The sequence below is a fragment of the Calypte anna genome, chromosome 17, assembly GCF_003957555.1.
Source record: "Calypte anna isolate BGI_N300 chromosome 17, bCalAnn1_v1.p, whole genome shotgun sequence".
NCBI lineage: Eukaryota > Metazoa > Chordata > Aves > Apodiformes > Trochilidae > Calypte > Calypte anna.
In genome coordinates, this window is record NC_044262.1 from 3,398,577 (window position 1) to 3,422,499 (window position 23,923).

At 46.6% G+C, this 23,923-nt stretch overlaps 1 protein-coding gene across 1 annotated transcript in view; it reads right to left on the reverse strand.

The window, feature by feature from the left end:
- Nucleotides 1-22,873, reverse strand: part of BRINP1 (BMP/retinoic acid inducible neural specific 1) — an 81,128-nt gene extending 58,255 nt beyond the window's left edge. The window contains exon 1 of the mRNA XM_008491411.2: nucleotides 22,446-22,873. The gene's annotated coding sequence lies outside the window, so the exon portion shown is untranslated. The remainder of the gene's footprint in view (nucleotides 1-22,445) is intronic.
- Between the last annotated feature and the right edge of the window lie 1,050 nt (nucleotides 22,874-23,923).

Below are 23,923 nucleotides of genomic sequence, written 5' to 3' on the forward strand. Positions count from 1 at the left end.
TTCAGCCTGGAACATTAAGTGTTCCTTGTCTTATGAATCTTCAGGATTCTTGGAGGAAAAATAGGCAAGTACTTTCTGTAAAGTGCAAGTTGTATTTGAATGTACACTTAATTTCACTGTGATTGATATCTGTGTGTTAATTATATTCTATTTTAGGCAATACCTTTGCTGTCACAAGGCAGTGCCTTTTATCCAAGGAGTTCAAATTGAATTAGAGACATTAATTAAAGCTCTCAGCACTCTAGTAAGGCAGGCAAGTGCTGCTACTCCCATTGTTTCTTGAAGTAAGAAGAAAGGAATAAAGCTGGGTGTCTACTTAGCCACTTAAAAGGTAATTTTTATACAGTGGGATAGCTCAGAATGATAGATTTTCCACAAAATGATACTGCAAGGTCTGTTTCATACGAGGGAGGCTGTGCAGTGCCAGATCCCTGCTATAAATGGGAAGGCAGAATGCAGGAGCTCTGATGCTCCATTGCTTGCTGTAAGCACTCCAGTACTCCTCTGCCTCCTGGGATTTCCCACCTTTCCTCTAACCCCTGTACCTTTCATTTATCCCTTCAATTAGATTTAAATTGGTCTTCCTCACATTCCTTCTGTTTTCTTATGCCCATCGTTGCAAACTATTTCCATCAGAAACGCAGACTCAGGAAAGAGAAATTACTGCACACGTTATTTGTGCTGAAGGAATAAGTCCCCTCTCTCTTTAAGCTTCACGCACCAATAATTCTTTCTTGTGTCCCACATTTGGTTCTTGGCAGGTTGAGAGAGGTTTCTGCCTGCTGCCATTTACCAGAGGGAAGAGGCTAACAATTGCTATTTGTATCTGAAACACTTCTGTTCTGCAGCGACTTCACACGCTGCTTTAGGAGGCTGATAAATTAGTAAAAGACTGAAGTGTCAAGGGAGAGATGAAACAGCTTCTGTTAGCTCAGAGCTTGACCCTGCAAAGTGACAAACATCTGACCTCATTTCTACAAATGGCTTAAGTGCATCCTTAATTTTAAGTATGGGAAAAGCTCTTCTAGATTTTAGCCAACCATCCCTGCTGTAAGGTAACTGTACCCTCACATGCCTGCTAGACTGGTACCTCCTGCCCTGCACATCAGGATTTAACTCCTGGGAGGTCACTGCATGCAATGGGATCAATAACATTTATGAACCATCACCTAATTCAGAGATGGTTCATGGAAGTGCTGGAAGACAGCTACTGCCCATTGAAGCAGCTTTAGCTGTCCTCAACCAAGCTGAGGACACCTTTGGTGTGGCAGGGCTGAGGGAAAATGGATGTCAGGAAACACAGATGGAAATGGATGTGGAATCCAATCTTTCAAGGTTTGTTAAGTCATGAAGTTCTGTGGATAACCCTGAGCCCTGGAAAAACAGAATTTGGTTATTTCTGACCTCGATGTCTTTCTAGCTCGAGCTACAGATGCTGATATCTGGCTGGAGCCAGAGATGGAGCTGCAGTTCAGCAGTGGCTCTGACTTTCTGGATGACTGTGGCACGTAACACTGTAAAATCCTAAATGACTGTAAGGCTATTTCTTTATGGAAGTGGCATTTCTCCATTTCAGGCAGTGATGGGTGAATCCCTCCCCAAACCTTGGTAATTCTGCCCTGATCAGTGTCTAAATTTGCACTTATTCTTGAGAAAATTCAGTTTAAAGTATGCACAAGTAGTTAGATCTGAGGGATATTTATCAGCTGAAACATTTTTGGAAGAGAAAAGCAAGGAAAGAGGGTGAGAAGTACCTTTCCAAAACTACCAACACAGTCCACAAATCCACTGCATTTTTGCCAACTTGCTCATGCTGAAAACAGTAATGATTGGGATATGTCAGTGTTTTGATTGTGAGGGCACCAAGGGGAAACATTTCCAAGCCTCCATTTGAAACTACTAGAGCTTTTGCTTTTGATTCATCTCTCCAGCCTCTTAGGAGAGAACCCTTACGAAAGCATTTCTTTTGACCCCAAATGACTTAGAGTAGAAAAGGTTGTTTTCAGTTTGTCAGTGCTTTGCTTACAACTTGTCAGAATATTCAGTGAACCAAACCCACCCTTACCAACCCTCCGTTATTAATGCAGTTCAGAATGCAGCCTAAAAGGAACAGGTCTGGTGCAGAAACTCTGCAAGGCAAGACTCACACTGGTAAGAACCAGGTACCTGGTTTCAGCTCATTTGCCTCTGCACCTCAACTAATTATAAATTACTGGTGTTATTATGACAAGGATGAGAGGTGGCTTAAAACCGATCAAGAGTACAACCCCCATCAGGTTCCATCAGGTGGTGCTGGGCAGAAGGAATTAGATTCCATTAGTCCTCATCATAAATCTAGTAGCCAAGGTGCCAAAGCCACCACTGAAGTCCACCATCCTGAAACCCACCACCAACAGCCACCCAGGATCCATCTACCAGCACTCAGCGGGTTGGAAAGTGACTCAAGAGGACGAGCACAGAGGTCTCTTGAAGCATCACATTTTGAAGACAGTCCTGCTGAACGCTGAGACTGGAAGAGAAATGCCCCCCAAAATCTTACAATCTAATTAGAAGAGCAAGGACAGCAGATGGCCAGGGACAGATGGGGGAAGGCAAGGGAAGAGTGAGATAATGCTGCTCAGCGGGCTGTGCAGCAGTGGTGTCAGCACACCAGCAGCCCGACTGTTGGCAAGGGTTGGAGAGCTATTGTCATAAATGAGAGCTCTAAAGAGGGAGGCTGGATAATGAGCTGGCTTTGTAGATGTTTGTGAGGATCTCCTCTCATTTGTAAAGTGGCAGAGATAGAATGAATATAGATGATAATAATAATGATAAATTGCACTTTCCTGAGCTGCTTATTAAAAAAAAAAATTAAAAAGTGGTGGGTGGTGAGGAGCGATTTCTATTAAACACTGCCCTGAACTTGAAATGATTGTCCAAGCTAGTCCACTTCCCCATAATTTCATTCTAAGTTACACAAATGCAGCTCTGTCTTCTCCAGTATTTATGGACCTCATATCAAAGTCCAGCCATCTCATAAATGTTAATAGGTTTTCATCCTTGCAGTAGTTTTAGGATATTGGGAAATGCTGTTTTTCCCATTCTGCAGAATGGGGATTGAGACATGGGGTAGATTAATGGCTTGGCCTGGATCATTTTATATCTGCTTCAGGAACTCATCCCAAATCTCTTAAGTCTCAGCTCAATGCAATGTCTCCTTACAGTACCCTTCCTACGCACCTTCAAACTACTGTTCCAGAATTAGCTAAGACTTGCCACAGAGCTGCTAAGAATTTTTTTGGATTGTTCATTTTGTGTCAGAAAAATGCCAACTCATCAGAGGCAAAACACTTTGTAGGATTTCATTGATTTAAGGTAAAAAAAAAAAAAAATAGAAGGATTTTTTAAAAGTCAGCTTTTCTTTGGAATAGAACATGTTGAGTGTTCTGATTGTGTTTTGTCTTTCATTGCATGTTGAGTAATATACATTAAAATCAAAATGAAGTGTTTTCTTAAATGGTATGTTTTGACTGAGCCAAAATAGATTTTGTAATTTATGCAGAAAAAGGAAATGTCCAAATTCATTTAATACTTTTCTTCCATTTTGAAACAAGACACACCCGCAAACCATATGCAATAAGCTGAACAAAAATCATACTATTCCCTGCAACTTTTACTGGAGATTTGAGAAAGAGAGTAAACTGAAAGCTAAGTTCAAAGAGGCTCACGTCAGAGTCTAGAAACCCTGGGTTTTGCTTTCATGCCTGTCCAATTCCATGTGCCAGACTTGCCTTTCTAACACATTCCATTGCAACAACTTGGACGTGTAAGCAGAGAGCTCTATAGTAAAAAGAAAAAAAATATCTATGCCAAAACTGCCCTGAAGAGCAATAATGTGACATTCAATCCAAAAGGTCAACTCTTATCCACACCTAACATTCTTTGCAATATTTTTGTTGTTCTGAAGTTCATCCCTGGGCTGAGAGTTCACAACCACAACCACATGGAGTGATCCCAGCTCCATAGGGATTGGGAATTGCAAGCTAATGATGCTTATGTTGGTGTGGTAGGAAGCTGAGGTTACTGAGATACCTTCCTGTTTTCTTGTCTCTCAGATAAAAGCTGAGCTCTTAGATCTGATTTATCTTCCTCAGCCCTAACTGGAGGAGCAGAAGGGTTTAAAATCCACAGCCCATTGCTTCTTCTGATTCAGCTCCTGCTGCTGGGATGACAGCCCTGCCTGCTAGGATGCAAAGCACCACTGAGCTCAGCTTCATTGGGCCACCAGGTTCTGCCACCTTTCAAGCTGGATGAAACCAAAGGGACCAGAGGCAGCCAAAGAGAGGAGGGAAAGAGGACCCTGAGTTGCTGGTTCCTGCAAATTCTGTCCCCAGGAAGAGCCAACTCTCTCATCACAGTGAGCTGATGACAAGTTTTCTCTGGCCATAAAGATTCTCCTGTGCATTCAGCCAGACCAGCTCCTGCTCCCCTGAGCAAGTCCTGCCAGGTCAGCCCAGGGACCAGGAGACTCAGGCTCAGACTCCAGCAGAGGAACAGTGCTGTGACCAGAACCAGGGCAGGGCTAACCACTCACTGACATGGGCTGGATACCACCTGAGGGGTGCTGCCTGGTGTTACCTGAACCATTTGCTGACTTTTAAGAAGTGCATAGGACACCAGTCTGAAGCTGAAAACACTCAGGTTCAGCTCCTTCTACTGCCCTGCCTCCTCATTTAGGGGAAGTTACACACACAGGAGCTTAAACTCAGGCTAGAAATGTGAGCTAGAAGGTGTAATAGCCCCAAATAATGCCATTTATTGGCAGCTTCTGGAGCAAGCCAGAAATCTTGAGTATAGGTAGTTCTCCTGCTCCAAGCATACATCAACACAGGCTCTGCAGTCCCAGGTTCTGCTAGAAGGTCTATTGAAGTCAATGAGCCTTAGGTTGGATCTCATTGCAAAAAGATAATCAAATATCATATTAACTCTTAATTCCGAACAGCATATTAAATTAGAAGCTCAAATTAACCTGAAACTGCATTTATATAATGAGAAGATTTAAAATCTGTGTATCATGAAGGTGGGAGAGCTCCTAGCTAAAGCCATTCTCATCAGCCTTGATTCCCAGAGCCAATCTCCCTGCAGCACTTCACTCCAGCCTATTCCCTAAACCCTAAGCCTGGGATTTCCACTGAGACTGAAGGATAGATGGGAAATAAAACCATCTCATACTTACCAATATTAAACTGTCAAACACAGAGGACTGTTACTAGCTAGACCCCAAAAATGCCAAGAACTGAAAAACCCCAGAGGACATTGAGAATCTGCACTGGCACCTGACCATCCCAAACAGCCTCTCCCATCAGCACACTGTTCCTGCAACACAGATTTCCTAAAAAAAAAAAAAAAAATCATGAAGGGACTCAGTCCTTGCTGGGATTAGAGTTCAAACCACTCAGGACTGAGCATTTCAAACATTAAAGCAGTTTGGTACCCGAGTTTAAGGCCACCTCTAGCTGTGAGTTTTATTTATTTCTTCTTTGAGACTGTTCTGCTCTGTGCTAAATCCATCTTCAGACCACCTGGAGCGTTTGAGAGTCTTGGCTGTGATGCTTGTCTGTTTAGATAGACTGCAAGTAGAGCTGGTCAAAAAATTTTGACAGAACAGTTTTTCGCAGGAAAACGCAGTTCTCTTGAAATCGAAACATTGCATGGGAACATGTCAATTTTGACAAACTTTTTTCTGTTTAAAGTGTCAAAACAATTCATTTTGATTTTCTCTCTTCATTTCGGTTACACTGAAACGTTCCATTTTGAGGAGGTAAACACATTATTTTCGTGTTGTTTCAATTAATTTGTTTTGACATTTTAACATATTCTACACTGTATTGGTAGCTGTTTAAACTACACTATATATTGTGTAAAATATTTGATGGTGGTTTATTTATTATCTGTATTACCATTACACAAGGACAAATATTTCCCACAGTATTTTAGGGCTTTAGCACTGAAACAGAAGACATTGATGGTCTCAAATTATTTTTGCTTTTAAATATTTAGCCCACCAAGACTTTGTGGGGGTGTGGTTCTCATCCAAAGAAGAGCTCTCAGAAAAACCAAAAAACAAACCAAAAGACCAACCACAAATCAAAAGGTAAGCTCCAAAGGAAATAGCATGTCCATTTTCCAAGCAGCTCTGTCAGCTCAATGACTACATAGCACAGCTTCACTTCCCTCTGCACATCAGGAAACAAACTGCTCAGCTTGTTAAAAAAATAAAAAAAATAAAAAAAAATGTAGATTTTCCCAGGGTGGAATTTGTGTGTAATGTTTTCACGAGCATAAGGGATTTAAAAGTCTGAATACCATTGACCTCCTGGGGCCTTTGGCTTCCAAACCACTTATGTACTTTTAAAAGATATATTCCACCTCCTCTTGAAGTCTTTTTTTTTTTCTTCCCCTTTCTTTTATACCATATTTTTGCTGCTCTGTGCATAGCAGAGGGGAATTGCTGCCCGTGAATTTGCACCATTGAGTCTGTGTAGGGGGTGGTAAAAGTGGGTTGAAAAAAAGGGCAGGCAAGTGGCAAAAGGGAAGAAGAGAACAGCAGCACAGAGCAGAGCCTGTAATGAGGTGACTCGAGTGATTCTTCATTTCATGGATAAAAATGTCCCCAACAGCTCTAGCACATTGACTGCTGTTCAGTGATTGAGGGCAGCAGGTCCAGGCCCCAGTAGGGCTGGAGGGAGAGGATGGGCTCCATTTGAAAAGGACCCAGAACAAGACCCACAAAGGCAGGGCTGGAACACAAACCTGGGTGTGATGGTGGATGGAGCAGGAGGCAGAATGTGGTTCTGCACAACCAACCTCCCTTCCAGCAGGTAAAAGCCAAATTTAAAGATGGAGTGAGGGCTGCTTCTCCCCACAGCAAGGCTGCCAGGGGGAGAGAGGGCTCAGATCCCAGCAGGGTGAGCTGGTGTGTGCAATGGGAATAAAATAAGGGGAATAAAATAAGGAGAAGCATCCCTAATCTTTGGAGGTTTACTTGAAGTGGGGAACAGGGGCTTTTCTGACTGCTTTTTGTCATAAAGGGACACACTGCTACTGCAGGCACTGCAGTCTGAAATCCAAATTCCCCCTGCAGCTGCTGGAAGTGTCCCTCTGCATGCAGATTCCTGCTCTCTCCTGTTGCTCCAGCTGGTCTGTCACTCTGGATTACAGATTTTGCTAATAGTGAGCACTGCCTGAGCCTGAGACTCCCATTAAAGGCTGAGGCTTCCACCTCCCTGCCCCACAAATGTTCATCCCAGACAACACTTCTGTAACACCTCATTGCTGGGGTGGGAAAGGAGCAAAGTGCCTCCCATTTGTTCCTGTGCCAGGCAACAACGGAGAGAATTGAAAGCACAAAAAGATGTTTGAAGAGGATAAATGTGGAAAACTGTGCATTTTTTACTTGGAAGTTTAATATTATCCTCTTGTCATCAGCACATTCAATACACTGTAGCCCCATCCCTCTGACAGCAACAGCCCAACTGAGCATGGAATTACCCCCTGGAAGAGTCCTTGAAGGAAATGCTTCATTACTCCATGCCATGCCATGGAGTCTCTTTGGAAATGGGGAATGCTCCTGCAGGGAGAGATTGCCCACCCATGCCAGACAATGCAAATCATTAGTCCTTCACTGCCAGAGGATTTGAAGGCTGTTGACAGATCAAAAAGAATTGGCTGGACACTTGACCTTTCTCCATTGCCAGGAGGAAATCATTGACCAGGAAGAATAGCACATGCTCTGCTAGGCTCTACAAAGCCAGAAAAAAAGGGTCTGGAAGAATTCAGAGCTATTTGTAAAACAAACACTGCTGCTTCAGCACAACCTGTGCAGTTGGCCAGCATCCCCATCACTCGTGGCCACACTGAAGAGGAGAATTCCAGTTTGGCATCAGCCAGGTGCCATCACAACTCCTCCTGCTCCAAAGGGGACATTTAGAAAAGAACTCTGCCCAGGAGGCTTTCTTGTGGATGCTGAAAGATTCACCCCTTGCAGGCCAGGAACCAGACAAGACATGTTAAACTGTAATTCACAGTTTCACTGGCACTGTGTCCTGCCAAAGGGAGAGAGCAGTCCCCTCCACCAGGACACAGGCAGCTGATTTCTGCTAGATTTTCCCCACTGCCTGATAGATCTCCCATGCCTCTGCAGCCTCCCAAAGTGACTCAGTTTGAAAGCAAGCCAGAGCAGGCGTCACATTTGTTTCTCCAACTGCCTGACTCCCAGAGAGATCCTGTGCAATCAGCTGGCCAAATCCAAAGCTGAAAAATACCTCCATCAGTGGTCATCATTAATTAATTCTGCTTCAACTTTCCTCAGGGCACCCAGCAGCTAGGCAGAGCTGCTGGAGAAAGAGACACTGCTGTGGAACAAGAATAAACAGACTTTCCTCAACTGCAGCCATGGAATTAGATAATAAATAGCTAGCTAGAGAAATAATTTTCTATGAGTGATAAATCAAATGCAGAACAGGAATACAACTGGCTTATCCCTGTGAAATCAAAGGTGTTTGGAAGGAGTTTCCAAAGAAAAAGCATGTTAGGAGTAGACTGTGCTCATGAAGACATAGCCTGAAGTTATCTATCGTGTGATGTGACTGACAGACAGCTATTCTTGGCCATTTTATCCCTCATATAAAATTCTCAGAGCCAAGCAGCTCAAGGAAGCTTCCTCCTGAATTTACATCTCTGTTTTCTCCGTCCTCCTGTCTGGATTGTATGCTAGACAACATCCCCACACCAGCAACACAGTTTCCCCCCAGAAGCTGTTGTGTGCCTGGCTCCTCAGGGAGCTGGAGGTATCAGCCCCAAGCCTGGATTTGTCAGTCAATTCTCCAGTCTGACCCTTAAATGCCTCTGCTCCTTAAATCCATATATTCTGAGCAGATTTGTCCACTGACTACACAACAGAGGCTCCAGTGACTAAAATGTTATTCTGCAGGACTGGAGGAAGTCAGCAGGAATTCTAGCAGCATCCATGATGCAGGTACAGACCCTGTGATGTGCCTTGTACCGAGCAGATGGTGGTCTGATCCCTGCCAGCATGCAACACCTGTAACCCCTGTCTGACTGAACATCAGCTTCCCATCTGATTTTACTCCAAGTCCCCGTGCACAAACTCATCCAGAGGAACCAAGAGTGAGACAGCTGGGTTTCACATCCTGTCACAGCAAAGAGGAGAAACCTGCTGGTTTCCCTCCACCCACACACCTCCCAGTTCCAAAAACCATTGCTTTCCTTTCTCTCCCTGTGTCCCACCTTTCCAACAGCCTTATGCCTCTCCTAGAATATTCCATTTGGACTCTGTTCCCATTGCAGGGAGGGTTTCTGAGCTCACTGCTGGGTCCCCTGCTCTCCTGCACACCTTCACCTGCAGCCTGAAACCAGCCCAGATCCCCCCCTTCCCTCTCCACCTTCTCCCAGCCCTGCTCCTGCTTTACCCAGCACAGCCAGGACAAGGGGTGAGCAGCTGCCTCCTCGATAGCCACCTGCAGGAGGAGAGGAAACAAGCAAAACTAGAGAGTAAGGAAAATGGAATAATAGGAAAATAAAGAATAACTGAAGGTGTGAATGAGAAAGTGCAGGAGAAGTAGCATGAGAAAAATCTAAGGGGTGAGAAAGAGATTTATAACCAATCCCCAGTCTAGTGAGGGCCGTGGAATAGGAGTAAAGACCACAGACTTCCCTCTGTGTTTCTGCTGCTAATTTTCTCTTTGACTTCAGACAAATCTTTTTATTTGCTCCTTTTATCTCCCACTGCCCTGTACCCTTTGAATGTATTTTATTTGAGGTACCGATTGCCTTCAACCGTGTGCAGCATAAAGGAAACTGCAGCAGAGGCACTAAAGATGCAAGACATGATTTTTAACACATACTAAAATTAAGAACAAAAAAGTGCTTGGGGATTGACTGACACTGTTTATTAATTCATGGTGAATCCATTAGCTAGTTAGTGTCAAAAAATGGGATGGGAAATATATAAAATAATTACAGTCCATGACTGCATTATTTCCTAACTTAAATGTTTCATATTGAAGTGTTTACAAAATGGATCTAGAAGGTAATGAGGAAAAAAAAAAAACCAAAACAGAAAAAAGCTAAATAATATAGTTGTAAAAAAAGCTCTGCATTTCTGCAAAATTTAAAGTTTTTAAGTGACTTTCTATTCTCCTTTTCTTCCAGTCTCACATATTAAAAACAAAATCTTTTCAGTCTTCCCCCACTCCAATTATATTTGAATTGCTAACATTAATTTTCATTAATATTTTCCCTTCATCTTTTGTTTCAGAAGCAAACTGACAAAAAAAGAAAAGAAAAAAAAAATCATTATTCTCCTCTCCCTACTAGGAATTACAATAACTGTCTGTCAGATCTTCATAACAACATGAGGGATCTCAGCAAGGCTGAGTTTCTGTGAATTTCTTAAGCTGATGACTTTCACAGTCCTTTGCTCTTTTCCTGTCTAAACCTGCATTCAACAGAAAACTTAAAGCAAAATAATCAAATTTACAAAAAAATCAATGAACAAATCCTTGTATCAAAAATGAGAGAATTTTTTTTTCCTTTTTCCCTCTATTTCTCTGAATTCTCTTTTCACTTCTCCCTTTTTTTTTTTTAAGCAGCACTATCTCTAACATATAAACAAACAGGCATGAATTCCCTACATGAAATGGGAATATGTGATGTCCAAGTGTGTCTGAAATTAAGTACAAAATCACCTGTTTAGCTTCCTTCATTCAGTGGATTTTAAGTAAATTAGGCAGATTTATAGGAGTTAGGCATCCAAATGTCTCTGGGTGTTTAGACATTGTCAAAAAACTTGGTTTCTGGGTTTCTTGGCCACTGCATTTGTATTTATTTGGTATAAGGGTTTCTTGTGAGGTAACAAGCTTCCACCAAGATGAAACCCACTTCTGGGTATGTTTTGCTATATTAACATTAGTTGTGGGCAATATGAACAAGTACAAACTCTCCAAATGCTTCTTTTCATCTTTCAGAGTCCTTTAGCCCTGTCCTGGATGACACTGCACACTCAAACACTCTGCACATGCCCACAGGGCATGCAGAAAGCATCCTGAGCATCTTACCATAAAAATACTGCAAAAATACTGAGCTGGAAATCAGCCCTCATATCCTTTCAAAAGCCAGGGATTTTAAAATTATGTATAAAAATCAAACCCAGAGTGCATCTCAGCTCTCCTGCTGATTTTCCCCAGCTCCAAGTCGGATTTAGGGATGTCTGCAGACAGCAACAACGCTGGGTAAGGGCAGCAGGGTGTGTGCTTGTCCCCAGCCCTTCAGTCCACCTCTGGTATGGCACCTGAGGGGGGGTCATGCCCCCAGCATCACAGGATCATGCCTGTCACCTGAGGCAGGGAGGGTTTGGGGACTGTACCTCAGCTCTGTGGAAGAGCAGCAGCGAGAAATGAAATAAAAGGACAAAATTTCCGTCTGCAGACTCGTTAACAAAGTGACACGAAGCACTGCAGGAGAATCCACTGGTAGGGAGGACTTAACAGCCTCTTTTGCTCTTCTTTTTAATCTAAGCAGCTTTATCATTAATTGCTATTTACTGTAAATGCTGAAGTTAGTAAAAAAGACTAATGTGCTGCACTGATCCAGCAGCCTCGGTTCAGGCTTCTTAACGCCAGTACCCACAGAATCCCACATGCAGGCTGGCACTGTGCATGGTGTGTAAGCCAAATCCCTGCATCTGTGTGCAAGAGAAGGAAAGAGATACAATTAACATATTCTGCCCTTATCAGTTCTAGTAAAAGGCTAACTTCATTAGTTGTCTTAGGCAATGAGAAGATTAATTAATCCAAGCCAAGCTTCTAAACACCAAGCCATTATGCTGGAGTGGAGAGGACTTAAATGCAAACCAGTGCTGCTTTTGCCCAGCACTGGAAAGGTAAAGTCTCCGTACTGCTGAGGATCAGCCTTTGGGGAGCTATATTTCCTGAGGACATGGATTGCTGAATTCTAAAAAAAAAAAGAAAAAAAAAAAAAAAAAAAAAAATCCAGATTTTTCCTCATGCCCAACTTGGAGCTGAGTTCCCAGAGTGGTTCACGTCCAGCGTGTGAGCTGCAGGGCCCAGAGTCACAGCACTGACTGTAAGAAATTCAGCTCCTCTGCATGGAAACACATGCATTTTAAAAGGTCTTCAGAAAGAAAGCAGCCCAAGTGACCTGCCCAAGGTCGTATATAACCTGTTGGTGACAGCCCAGGGATTGAACTATCTTGCTACAGTGCTGCTTTATTCACACAGTGCTGCTGCATCCCAAAACAGCCACGGCTCCCGGTCCGCTGCTGCCTTCCACTCCTTATCAGTCTCCTTAGAGACACATATGTCCTGTGCTCCGTAAACCATAATATACCTACAGTCTTTTATTCACTATCCATCACTGTGCAGTTTTATTACAGCTCCCTGAATTATCCAGCCCAGTCTACAATCTGTTTGTTCCTGCCAGCCAATCTCCCTTTCAACCCTCACCGCACCTTTCAGCCTCTTCGGTGTTTTAAGTCTTCCGGGTACTTGAAATTCAGGGACAATTCTGATTCCCTGGGGGCAATCCAGAAGAATTTCACTGAGGCCAGTCTGCTGGTCTCTCTCTTTTTTAAATGCAGATGGTTGGAAATCAGAAACTAGCCCTGGTCTCTGCAGTCACATTTGAACCAATCCTTCAAGAATACTAACTCACAACTGCCATTTTAAAGCTCTGATCTCCATTCTTGCCATCTATAAAATTTTATTTCTCGCCCTTCTCTGCTCCTTTCATCAGAAATCAAGCTTTCAATAATGCAGGTAAACTGCAGTCCTACCTCATAGCTATTTTTTATTTTTGCATGCCCCTTTCTCATGCATTTTGCAGACTGAAAGCTCCCTTGTCCATCCTTCCCCTTTCCAGGCAAGCCTGTGAGCACAGTCACCATCACACCTACACAGCACCTTGGCAGTGGATTTGCACAGTCACATCTTCCTCATTTGCAATTCAGGAATCACAGGAATCATTTGTCCCAAGGTGGCAAATTGTCTCAGCATTCACATGGTTGCCTTGCCAGTGAACTTTGAGTTCCCACCTGCCAAGCCTCCCTCCCTCCAGCCCCAGTCACCCACCTCTCAGAGATTTATTCTATCTAAAGTAAATGCTTCCCTTGCAGCCATCAACTTTTCAGCTTTCCCACCTTTCTTAAGGAAATGCAGCTTTCTGCCCTGTCTCAGTCCCAGCAGCAGTGGAAGAGCAGTCTCCTCTCTGCTCACCTGGGGATGCTTGTAGCCACTGGGCAAGTGACCCTCAGAAAGTTTCACCTGCCAAAGCTGAGCACCCCTGTGTTTGGATAAAGCAGCCTCTTCTCTCTCCCCACAAACATCTGACTATGGCAAGAGGACAAAATGGCTGATACAAGAGGAAAGGCAGGTTCCTCTTTTCTCCCATCACCAAAGTACAAGTGATGCTGGAAGGTGGCAGGCATGGGCAGAAGTGTGCCCAGTAGATGGCACACAGGCTGGGACTTGGGTCTGGGAGGGTATTGAGGAACCTTGTTGTTCATGAGGCTGTGGCATGGGAGAGAAAACATCAGGAGAGGAGATGGGACACTACTGAGCTTCTTAACTGGTCCCTCTCCACTCTGTTACTCCAACCAGGCTTGTTTGGTTGTATCTAGATGCACTCAGGCATTTATCTCTGCCACAGCCTTCCTGCACAAGCAAATTCTTTAAGGTGACATTTTACAAACAGGGTGGAGGTTGATTTTCCAAGTGCTCAGCATAACCCACTATGATATTTAAGGTCCTGTTTTTCAAGATGTTCCACTACCTCACCAGTGACTACTTTCACATTCTGTCAAGGCCAAGCCTGAGCTCCTGTTCCTGTAAACTGAAATGCTTCCACTGGCTCTAATAGGATTTGAATTGATCCCCAAGCCTTGTCCTGCAATTCCTCTGGTAGAGAGCAGAGGTGATGACATTCCCTGTCTCTTTTCCTCCTTCTCCTGTCTGGACTGCAGGCCCACCAGGGCATGGAGCTTCATCTGTACAGTACCCACACTGGGAGCCTCCAGGATCATCTGAGCTCTGCACCATCCTGCAGATTGCAGTGGTGATAGAGGGAACTGAAATGTGCAGCTCAGGGTCATTCAGCTGCTTATAACCACCCATTCTATGTCCTCCTTCAATATCTACTGTAATCAGTGAAATTACTTTTGTGGGAGCTGACACAGAGGATGAGATTGTTGGATTGATATTCTGTCTAGCATTGATGAAAACCTTTTTATAATACCTTAATCCAGCACCCACAGAAGCAATTTGCTAATCTCTTGCTGACTTAGCTTCTACTGGGATCGACCATATCCAGTCACATTACCTGGGCAACCATATTATGTTCTTTCTATGCAGAGAGAAAATGTCCTTCCTGACCCCAGAAGATGGTCAGCTTTTGCTTTGAAGCATGAGATCTGATTACCATTGTCCTAGATTGCATAGCTGCAAATGCTATTAATTGCTACAAAGTTATGAAGCCTTTTACACTTCAAATCTATCCAGACTTTCATCTCAGCTACATCCTGCAGCAGGGAATTGTGTAGCTTCACTATACACTGAAGAAAGGACTCCTTCCTTTTAATTTGCTTTAAAAGTTGTGCCCTTTAATTTTGATGTGTCCTCTTGTTCTCATATCATCAAAGCATTAAAATGTTTCTGATCACTTTTTATTCTAACCTTCATATACCTTTGTACTGGACCCCAAATGCCCTTTCTTATTCCTAGCTTTCCCAGGCTAAATAAACTATTAATTCCAGGCTTTCCTTATTTAAGTTGTTAATATTTGTCAAGCAATTTAAAATATATTAATACGGTTCAATTATAATGTAACTTCTATTTTTTTTATCCTCCCTTTTAATGTCCCAAGTATCCATCTAATTTGTCATCAATCTCCATTGATTCTCCCTCTGATGGTGTGTTAGTCTTTACAATGTCCCAGGGAATATTTCTTCTGCTTTCCTGACCAGCATTTTGGAACAAAGCAGCTGAACTCCAGCAGATCATAAACATGATTCACTCTGCACTCACCGTGTGGATGGATTTGCTGTTGCTTAGACTCTGATCCTGTAAAGAGGTTTCCTTATATCCATTAATTAAAAATTTCTCTGTGTGATTCAGATTGCAGAATCAGGCCCTTTGCAGTCACGATTGCACTGGGCCAGCAATACCTCAGCACACGTTTGAAAGCAAGCCTCTATTTGATAGTTTTTGAGCCTCTATTTGATAGTTTTGAGCCTCTATTTGATAGTTTTGAGCACTGTCTGAGCACTCACAAATGCTGCAGCAGTGGGGCCTGCATGCCAGACAGAGAGTTGAGATCAACCCAGTCACAGAGAGGGCAGAGATGGACAATGAGAAATGGTTATTCACTCCTTCTCATCCTACTTCCTTGGGTGTCTCCAAGGAATTCTGTGGTACCAGATCTACGAAAATCCCAAACAAAATATTTATTTTTTTTCACACAGCTCATAACCAATTCCACTGCTACAGAGCATTATGAGAACCAAAAACTTTAAAGGACTCAATGAAGAAATAACCACTCACAGGAGCTTCCTGGTGAGACTGCAAATGACAGTCCTGAGACAACTGCTGACTTTACCCATCCCCAGGCAGCTGAAAGGTGACAGCACTCATCCAGGCCTGATGATCCTTCCAGTGTCCTACTCCTTTGGTAAGACCACTTTTCAGTTTTTCCCATCCAGACTCAGTCCCACCACCAAACCATTTCACTCCTTCCTCCACATCACTACTAAATCCCTTCAGCAGCACATCCAGTTCCCATCACTGCATTTAGCAGTAACTCTTCTCCCCCAAGAAGCAAATAAGAGGATTGATACATATGCATCTCTAAATACACAAAAAAAAGATTTTTTCAGAATATTTATGAGACTTCAAATTACTGCTATTAGGCTACTTTAAGCCAGCACTATATAAATATTGTGGGAGAACCCTAATTGGTGGCTTTTACTTCCCTGGCTAAATAGATCTTTCTGTTCATTGGCCTAAAGGATGGTAGATCAACCCACCACCATTTTCCAATACTTTATAGTTGTATTTTAGGGGAGTGGAAATGGCAGCTAAACATATTATCAGCATTCTCAGGCACAGAACAGTGAAGCCTGGAGTTGTTTTGCAGAAGCAACTCTGAATTTGGACGACATGACACAAGCAATTCTAGAAATAGCCACTGATCTTAAGGCTAAGCCTACACGTATCCTCTTTGCTGCTTTTTTTTTCTTCCCATTCACAGTTTAAGCACAAACATTCTGCTTTGTTAGTTCTTGCCTTTGAACCCCTCACTGTTTCCCCAGCATCGGTCAGTCTCACCTTGTACCTCCTAAGCTTGCCCTGCTCCCTTCAAACACACCTTTAATTTTGGTTGCAAATGTCTCCCAGCACAGAGCAGTGCAAGAAGTGCCTGGAATAACTCTGGCATCCTCATATCCTAAGCATGGAAGTGGTCTGAGCCAGGAGGGACCCATAGCCACATATGTACCCCAGCATATGTCTGAGGGCTTTGCTCACCCGCTCACCATCTGTACCTGCCTGCAGAGCAGTCACATGCTGAAAGCAGCCAGGCTGCTCCAGCACACTGAGCCTGCCTCCCTGCTCTGTTTATTCCACTGATCCCAGAAGCCCAGAAGATTCACACTTCCCTGTCCTCATTCTCCAGCCTGTCCTGAAATGTCAACCTCCTCTCTAGGGTTACACTTAATTTCTCCTCATCCTTCCTTAGTTAGCTTTAGTTTCTTTGTACTTTTTTTTTTTTTTAATTTATTGCTCTGAACTATTGAGCAAACTTATTTTATTTACTCTTCTGATCCTGGCAGCCACATCTGGAATGAACTGCCTGCACAAGGCAATGCTTTTAAAACTCAGCCTCCCCACCGTCCACTGTGCAAGTCACTATCCACAACTGCAAGGATAAATTACCAGAGAGGTCTCCAATGTTAGCAATGAATCTGACAACCTCATACACAGCTTCAGCAGGGTAAAGAGATGGCTAAATGGGCTCGTTTTGTGCCGACTCAGGACTTCCGGCCAAAACTCCATCCAAAATCATGATGGACACAGCAGAGTCTGGAGCGTAGGCCAGGTTCTAAATCACACTCTAAATCAAACCTTAAGAAAGAGATCCTCACTCACCATGAAGCCAGTTAAGTCCCCTGTCTTCGACAGGCTGTGATGATTTATAGCAAGCAGTTCAAGCTTTTCACAGGTACTGGTTGTACGACATATTTCTGTTGCAATATGCACAGGTATAAAAGTCCAAGAAGACTGTCACAAGGCTACAGGCTTTATTCTCTATGAACACCAAGTGAAAGAACATCCCTGCTATCAGGACAGCCATGAAACAGGTCCCAGGCAAGAAGAGACTGCAAGAACCAGAGCTATTCTGCTGGAAATTGAGCAGCACGGGAGAAGGGATGGAACACGAGAGTTCCCTCTGCTCCTATGTTGTTTTGATTTCCAACAAAAAGCCCTGGAGCAAATTGCTTTTTTTTCTGGAGCTTGCCTTATCTGTGAGGACCTCTCATAGCTAGGTTTGCAAGCTTTTGTGTCATTGCTTGGTTCATGTCAGCCCAGAGATGGATTTGTTGTATTTTGTGAACCTCTGGAAGGAAAGATGTCACTGTGATAGCAACACCCCACTGAGCAGAGCTCACTGCAAACACAGAGGGAATTTGTTCCAGGCCCTGAAAGCTGTACTGGTGCTCCTGGCACCCGAGTTCCTACCTCTGCCCAGCCTTTCTATCACCAATACAAACAGTGAACAATAACAGGATGTGCCTGGCAGAGACTATTCACTCTGTCTTCCTCTGGAGGCCACCATTTGAAGCTGTTTTAGATTATTTGCTCCAATCAGTTGCTACTGCTCTGACTTACTGTTATTTCTATTGCCAGTGTAAGAGGTGATCCATCAGCAGCACAACCAGTTGTTTTTTTCTGAAAAAGGAGCAGGGAATGGTGCACATCAGAGTTCAAGCATTGGGGAATGCTATGGCAGCTCCTCAAGAGGTGCCACCACCAGAGCCCCAGGGGTATTGGTACCACTGTGGGTACCACTCTCCCCCAGCACTGAGCTCCCAGTGGACCTGTCAGCAGCAACAGCAACAGTGTTGTGCACAGCTAAGCTGTCAGCTGCGCCTTGTAGGCACCAGGAAAATGGATGTAGAGCACATGACTTCAGAAGAACAAATAACAAAAATAAATACGCATCTTTCTCTCCTATGATGCTGCTTGCAGGTCCTGCCTGAAGGCTGCAAGAAAACAGCTCGCTAAGCAGGGGTCTGGCAAGGTTTAGATGTGTTGTATTAAGCTCCCCAACCACAGAGGGAATCCTAGGCCAGGCTCTTAGCTCCTTTTCAAGATGACATGTTTATGCCCAATTTATGCCATCTTTACTTAGGATCTGATCCAGCATCCCCAAAGTAAACTTAACTCCTTCAATTAGCTTATTCTAAATCAGCTGCTCCTCTGATTTCTCCTCTTTCTGCTGTTCCTCCCTCCCACTACTCCCCATGCTTTTTCTTCCCTGAAACAGCACAGCTTAGCCTGTCAAGTCAGCAACAGCTCTCCTGTGCCTACACCCCAACTCTGGTTAACGTCGCCTTGTTTGTCTACTCCAGTTCTGCCCATATTTGCCTCTCTCCAGTCAGAACCCAGTGCATACATCCAGCTTCCTTCCCCAGGCCTCTCTGCTTCATCACGTTTCCCTTCTCCCCCCCAGTGACAAGCTGCACCTGGTCCCAGCAGGACAGGTGCACACAGCAGTGCAGGGGCACCCAGGAATACCCTGAGGTACCACATGGACCTGGGGGAAGATGCTCTGTCCTGACTCAGCTTGGCACCATTTGGTAACTCAGGATCCTGCCCCAGGCAGCAGCCATCTTCCAGACAAGAGGAAGAATGGCAGGATCAGCCCATGGTCCGTGGAGCTGTTTAGAAGCCAGATCTCTCCCTGCGTGGATATTCTCTCTTGCTGGGAAGCTGTTCTGTGTAGCCTGGAAGGAAACGGGCCAAGGTCCTTATGGTTGTTAAAAATCTCATGATACTTTTGCAAGAGGGATGGTGTAAATCAAACCACAGGGCACAAGCTACCTTGCTCCAGATAATTTATATTCTGCCTCACTAAGTTCATCTCTGCACTTCTAATGCATGAAGTGATTTTTCACTTCCCCTGTAGTATTTGCTGGCATGGAAAAGCTGCTGGGCTCTGTCCCAGAAGTAGCTGCATTTCATCACCCAGGAAAAAAAAAAAAAAAAAAATTCTGCATGTTACAGGGCCAAATGCTCAGCAGAGGATCCCTTAACGCAGCCGCGGGGTTGCAGCGGGAAAGGATCCGGCTCAGCCCCATTCAGCTGCACCTGGGCTCCCGGAGCAGAGACAGCGCTCTGGGTGCTCCGCCTGCCCCCCTCCCGCTCCAGCGTTATTACCGCTTGGCTCCAGCCCCGGGGTTTGGGGGGGATGGTGGGGAAGCCGCTCCCCGCCGGGCTCCGCTCCGCGCCGCTCCGCACCCCCCCGCGCACCGCTGCGTGGAGTCACAGCGCCCCCTACCGGGGCAGAGCGGCGCCACGCGCACCGCGCCCGCGGAAGGGCCCGCGCTGGCCAGAGGGATCGTGGTGGGAACCGCGGCGGAGCGCTCAATCTCCCCCCCCCCCCCCCCGCCCAGGCCAATACCCTCCGGTTGGTGCCTGCGAATCCGATATCCCGGGGGGGCTGTGGGGCTCCTCACCCCCTCTCTGAGTTTTAATGCTTATTAATTTTTTTTTCCTGCCTTCTTAAGCTCTCCGCACCAGCTGCAAGCACCGCGTCGGCAGAGAGCCCGGGGCACACTCTAGAAACCCCCATTTCTTCCCGGAGGCGGGCAGGGACGCGCCGGTTCCCAGCTGGGGTCGGGTTCTGCAGCGCTCAGGGAGCGGCAGAGACGCAAGGATTAGGCTTTGAACTATTTCAGTCACACAGACAGCAGCGATCGGTGTCTGCTGCCAGCCCCGATCCCACAGCAGCCTCACGCCTCCTTGCCACGCAGCGTGGAGCAGAGGTGAGGAGGGAGCACAGGTCCACTCTCCCTCATCTCTTTTGGGACCCTGCAACAACCCAACCCACCGCCTGTTCCTCCTCCTCCTCCGAAGTTTGAACCCAGACTTCAGTGGCCTCATTGCATTCCTGATCCTGGAGGGTGGGAGCCTCCTCACTAGGCCCTACGGAAGGAGGGGAAGGTCAGAGGGGAGCGGGAGGTGTTGTTTAAATACATCTGAGACCACTGACATCACCTGCCCCCTGCCCATCTCTGCTGGAAGGGGTTTGCAGAGGCAATTTGTACCCTGAGACTGGGTGGGTTCTTCTCTGAACCATCTGACTGAAGTGCAGCCTGGCACCGGGTGTGCATCAGCTAGAGATGCAGATGTGGGTTTGCTCATGCTACACTCTCACAAAGGGACAAAAAAAAAACCCAAAACCACTGTAACTTCAGCAGAGCACTTCCCAGACTCCAGGTCTTGAGCAGAGGGAGTAGGATGGAGATGGGCACACCACTGCTCCCCCCAGCCATCCCCCCCACCATGTCCCCTGGCTGGGGCTTGTCTGCCTTTCCAGGAGTGAAATCACAACCGAGTCCTGGAAATGTGCAAAGAGCAGTGAAACAAACATGGACACACAGAATGTAGCAGGCTTTTTTTCTGCTGAGTTGCAAAGGGCTTTGGAGTCAAGACAACCCCCAAATCAATGCCTGGATCTAACTACAAGGGAGAAGACTACGTTGGAGGAACAAACCACCTACTGAGAGCCCTGCAAAGAAGACAGCATGTGTATGCTCATGGGAATGTCTAAACGTTTGATTCACATAATAAGAATATCAGTGCAGTTATTTCTGCACGTTCTGGTGTGTGTTCCTGTGCAGATCAACTCTGTGTGCAGGGGAACTGTGGGGTTGCACAGCTCGAGCAGGTGCTTGCATCCATGTGAAAGGGAGACCAAGATGCTGTGTTTAAGCATGGGGTGGACTGTGTGAGTTCCAGAGCATGTGGTTTGTGTGCTTAGCGTGTGTATGAAGGTGAGGGAGACCATGACTGCCTATGTGGTGTGTGGGAGGGAGAGAGCCTGGGTCTGTCTGTCTGTTACTCACAAGCAGATCTGATCAATATTTTCCTTTTACAAGGTATTAAAAAAAAAAAATCCTTTCAAATTCCTTACACCAAAGCCTCATCTCCTCTTTATTCCCTTCCTCCTCCTCTCACCATCCCCCAAATACTTCTTTACAACTCTTGGAAAAGCAGCTTTGCTGCCATTAACAAATTATTATTATGCACCCAGATGAGCAGCCAGAGGAAAGCATCAAGAATCCTTCCATCCTGCCTAGTGCAGATGTCAACGGCAAGGCTAAATCCATACCAAAAAAGAGTGCCAGCATTTCATCTGCTGCTTGTTTCCCTCCATAGCACCTAGGAAGTGACACCCCCTCCCCCCCTCCCAGGTAAAAATCACGGCGGGTCTCTCCAAAGCCAAAACACACACATACCTTCAGCCCTCTTCGCTTCAAATCATCCCCTGGGGCTTTGGACCCAGGCTCTGTTGGACCCTCGGGGATGATGCAATGGCAAGGGGATGCCCCCTGTCCCCCAATTCCCCATGGACAGGAGAAGGTAAAGTTATGCTCCACACCACCCCTTGCAAGCAGCGCTGAGAGCTGAGCCGGGAAAAACCAATCTCCTGCGCTGTGGGATGCAGCCCCCACCCCCCCCCTCCGCCATCGCTGCCCTCCCCCGGCTCTGCCGCTGTCTCCCGGTCCCCACCAGAAGTAGAGGCAATCAGCCCAGTGTGGGATTCAAGGCGACAGACTTCCCTTCTCCTCCGCGCTTTGGCTTGTCACTTGCGAAAACGGAGCAGTGGATGAAGTGGAGATGACACCATCTCCTTGGGGACGATCTCCCCCCCTTCGGGATGTATCGATACTCCGGAATACAGATGGAGCCCGGCTACCTCCCACCACCACCACCACCCCCGCATCGCCGCCAGCCCAGCCGAGGCCGGGGGTCTAAACCCTCTTGCGGGGCATCCTTCAGGGGCTGCGTCTTTCCCCACTAGGAACCAGTGCTCCCAGTCTTCCCAGTGCTGGCTGATCTCTCTCGCCACACACAAATCGCTACCCGGACTGCAGGACTTCTGCCATACACCCCCCCACACAATCCCTCCCCCCCAGTAACTCCATGCTGCCCAAGGCGGGGGTGCATGGCAAAGGCGAACGTGTGCGCGGAGAGGGGCGGAGGGGTCCGCGGGCGCGTTACACAACGCGAGGGAGGCAGGACGGGGAGCGGGGGGGCCCGCAGCGGGGCCGGGGCATCGTTGCAGCCGCAGCGCAGCACTCGCCTTACCTGATGCTAATGTCCCTCTCTGGCGGAGATTTGATCGCCCGTGGCTTTTATTCGGCTCGGTAGGAACTTGTGGGAGAGCTTCTCTGTCCAGCTCGCATACTGGGTGCTGGGCTGATAATGCAGGCGTGGAAATCCTGGGGCTCTAGCAGTCCTTTTCATGCTCAGACAGAAAATACCCTTCCTTGATCCAGATCGCGGGCATTAAGGGCAGAGGAAAAAAAATTAAAAAGGAAAAAAAAAAAAAAAGAAAAAAAAAATCACAAAAAAATCCCCACCAACCTTTTCCCCCTTTTCCTTGCCTTTTTTTTTTTTTTCACCTTCCCTTATTCCTGTGCCCCCCCCTCTTCTGCTGCTCAGTTCGTAGCCATAGGGGGAAGGAGCAGAGGCAGCAGGGAGAATGGAGAGGGGGTTAGAAATAAAAATGAAAAGGGCTCCAGGAGGGAAGAGAGAGGTTGGGCTTGCCACTAGGGGAGGAGCTTGGAGCGGTCTGGAGAGGATGAATGGGGAAGAGGAAAGCAGGGAGGAGCCCCAGCCTGGCCATTTTATTCTAAGTAGTGTTTTGTACATAATTAGGGAAGGGGGAGGGGCGGGGGGAGGCAAAAAGGAGGGACTTCAGCTACGGCCAGACGGAGCCTGGGCCGTGGGAAGGGAGGATGAGACCGGGAAGGGCCGCTGGAAGGGGCTGTGGGGGGATCTAAACTTGTTTGCCCTTCTGATTTGGGCAGAAGGCTGCAGCGGAACCGACTGCAATTCTAGGCAGCCCACAACCTTTATATATATATATTTATTTTTTTTTTTCCGCCCCCAAACCCCGGCGTCAGGCAACACGCGGGCTCGATCCCGCCGAGCAGGGAGAGCTGATGGTTTGGGGAGAGGGCAGGAGGGAGGGGGGTGGGGGGAGAAGGAGTCCCCCATGCTGATCCCACCCTGGGGAGGGGTCCCACCTCTGCTCCGGGAGCTGCTCCTCCACCACCAGCCCCTCCCCAGCCCCTCAGCGCGGGCGCGGTTCAGCACCGCGGACAGCGCCGGGCGGGGCCGGTACCTTCACCCGCGGCCTCCCCGGTACCGGTACCGGCCCCGCCGCAGCGGGCAGCGCTCGGCAGAGGCTGGGATGGCGGCTGCAGAGCCGAACCGAACCGAGCCTCCCTGGGCAGCTGGCGGCTCTCCTGGCCCCGCTGCTGGGCTGGGTCTGCCCGGTAGGGTGGGCACAAGTCCCACTGCTGGGCTCAGGGAAGGTTGGGGATGGGGAATGGAGATAAATGGAGGGGGGATGCCTCAAGGGCATGACCCACACAGACGAATCTCAAAGGCAACCCAGGACAGAGAAAGCGTTTAACAAGTCCTGCTGTTGTGTGAGGTTTCCAGCCAAGGAGCCTTCAGACAAGTGGCTGTGCTGGCAGATGGGAAAAAAAAATTCAGGCACCTTGTGCAGGGTATTGGAGGGGGGGGGGGGAGAGGGGCAAGGAGAGCTGCACTCT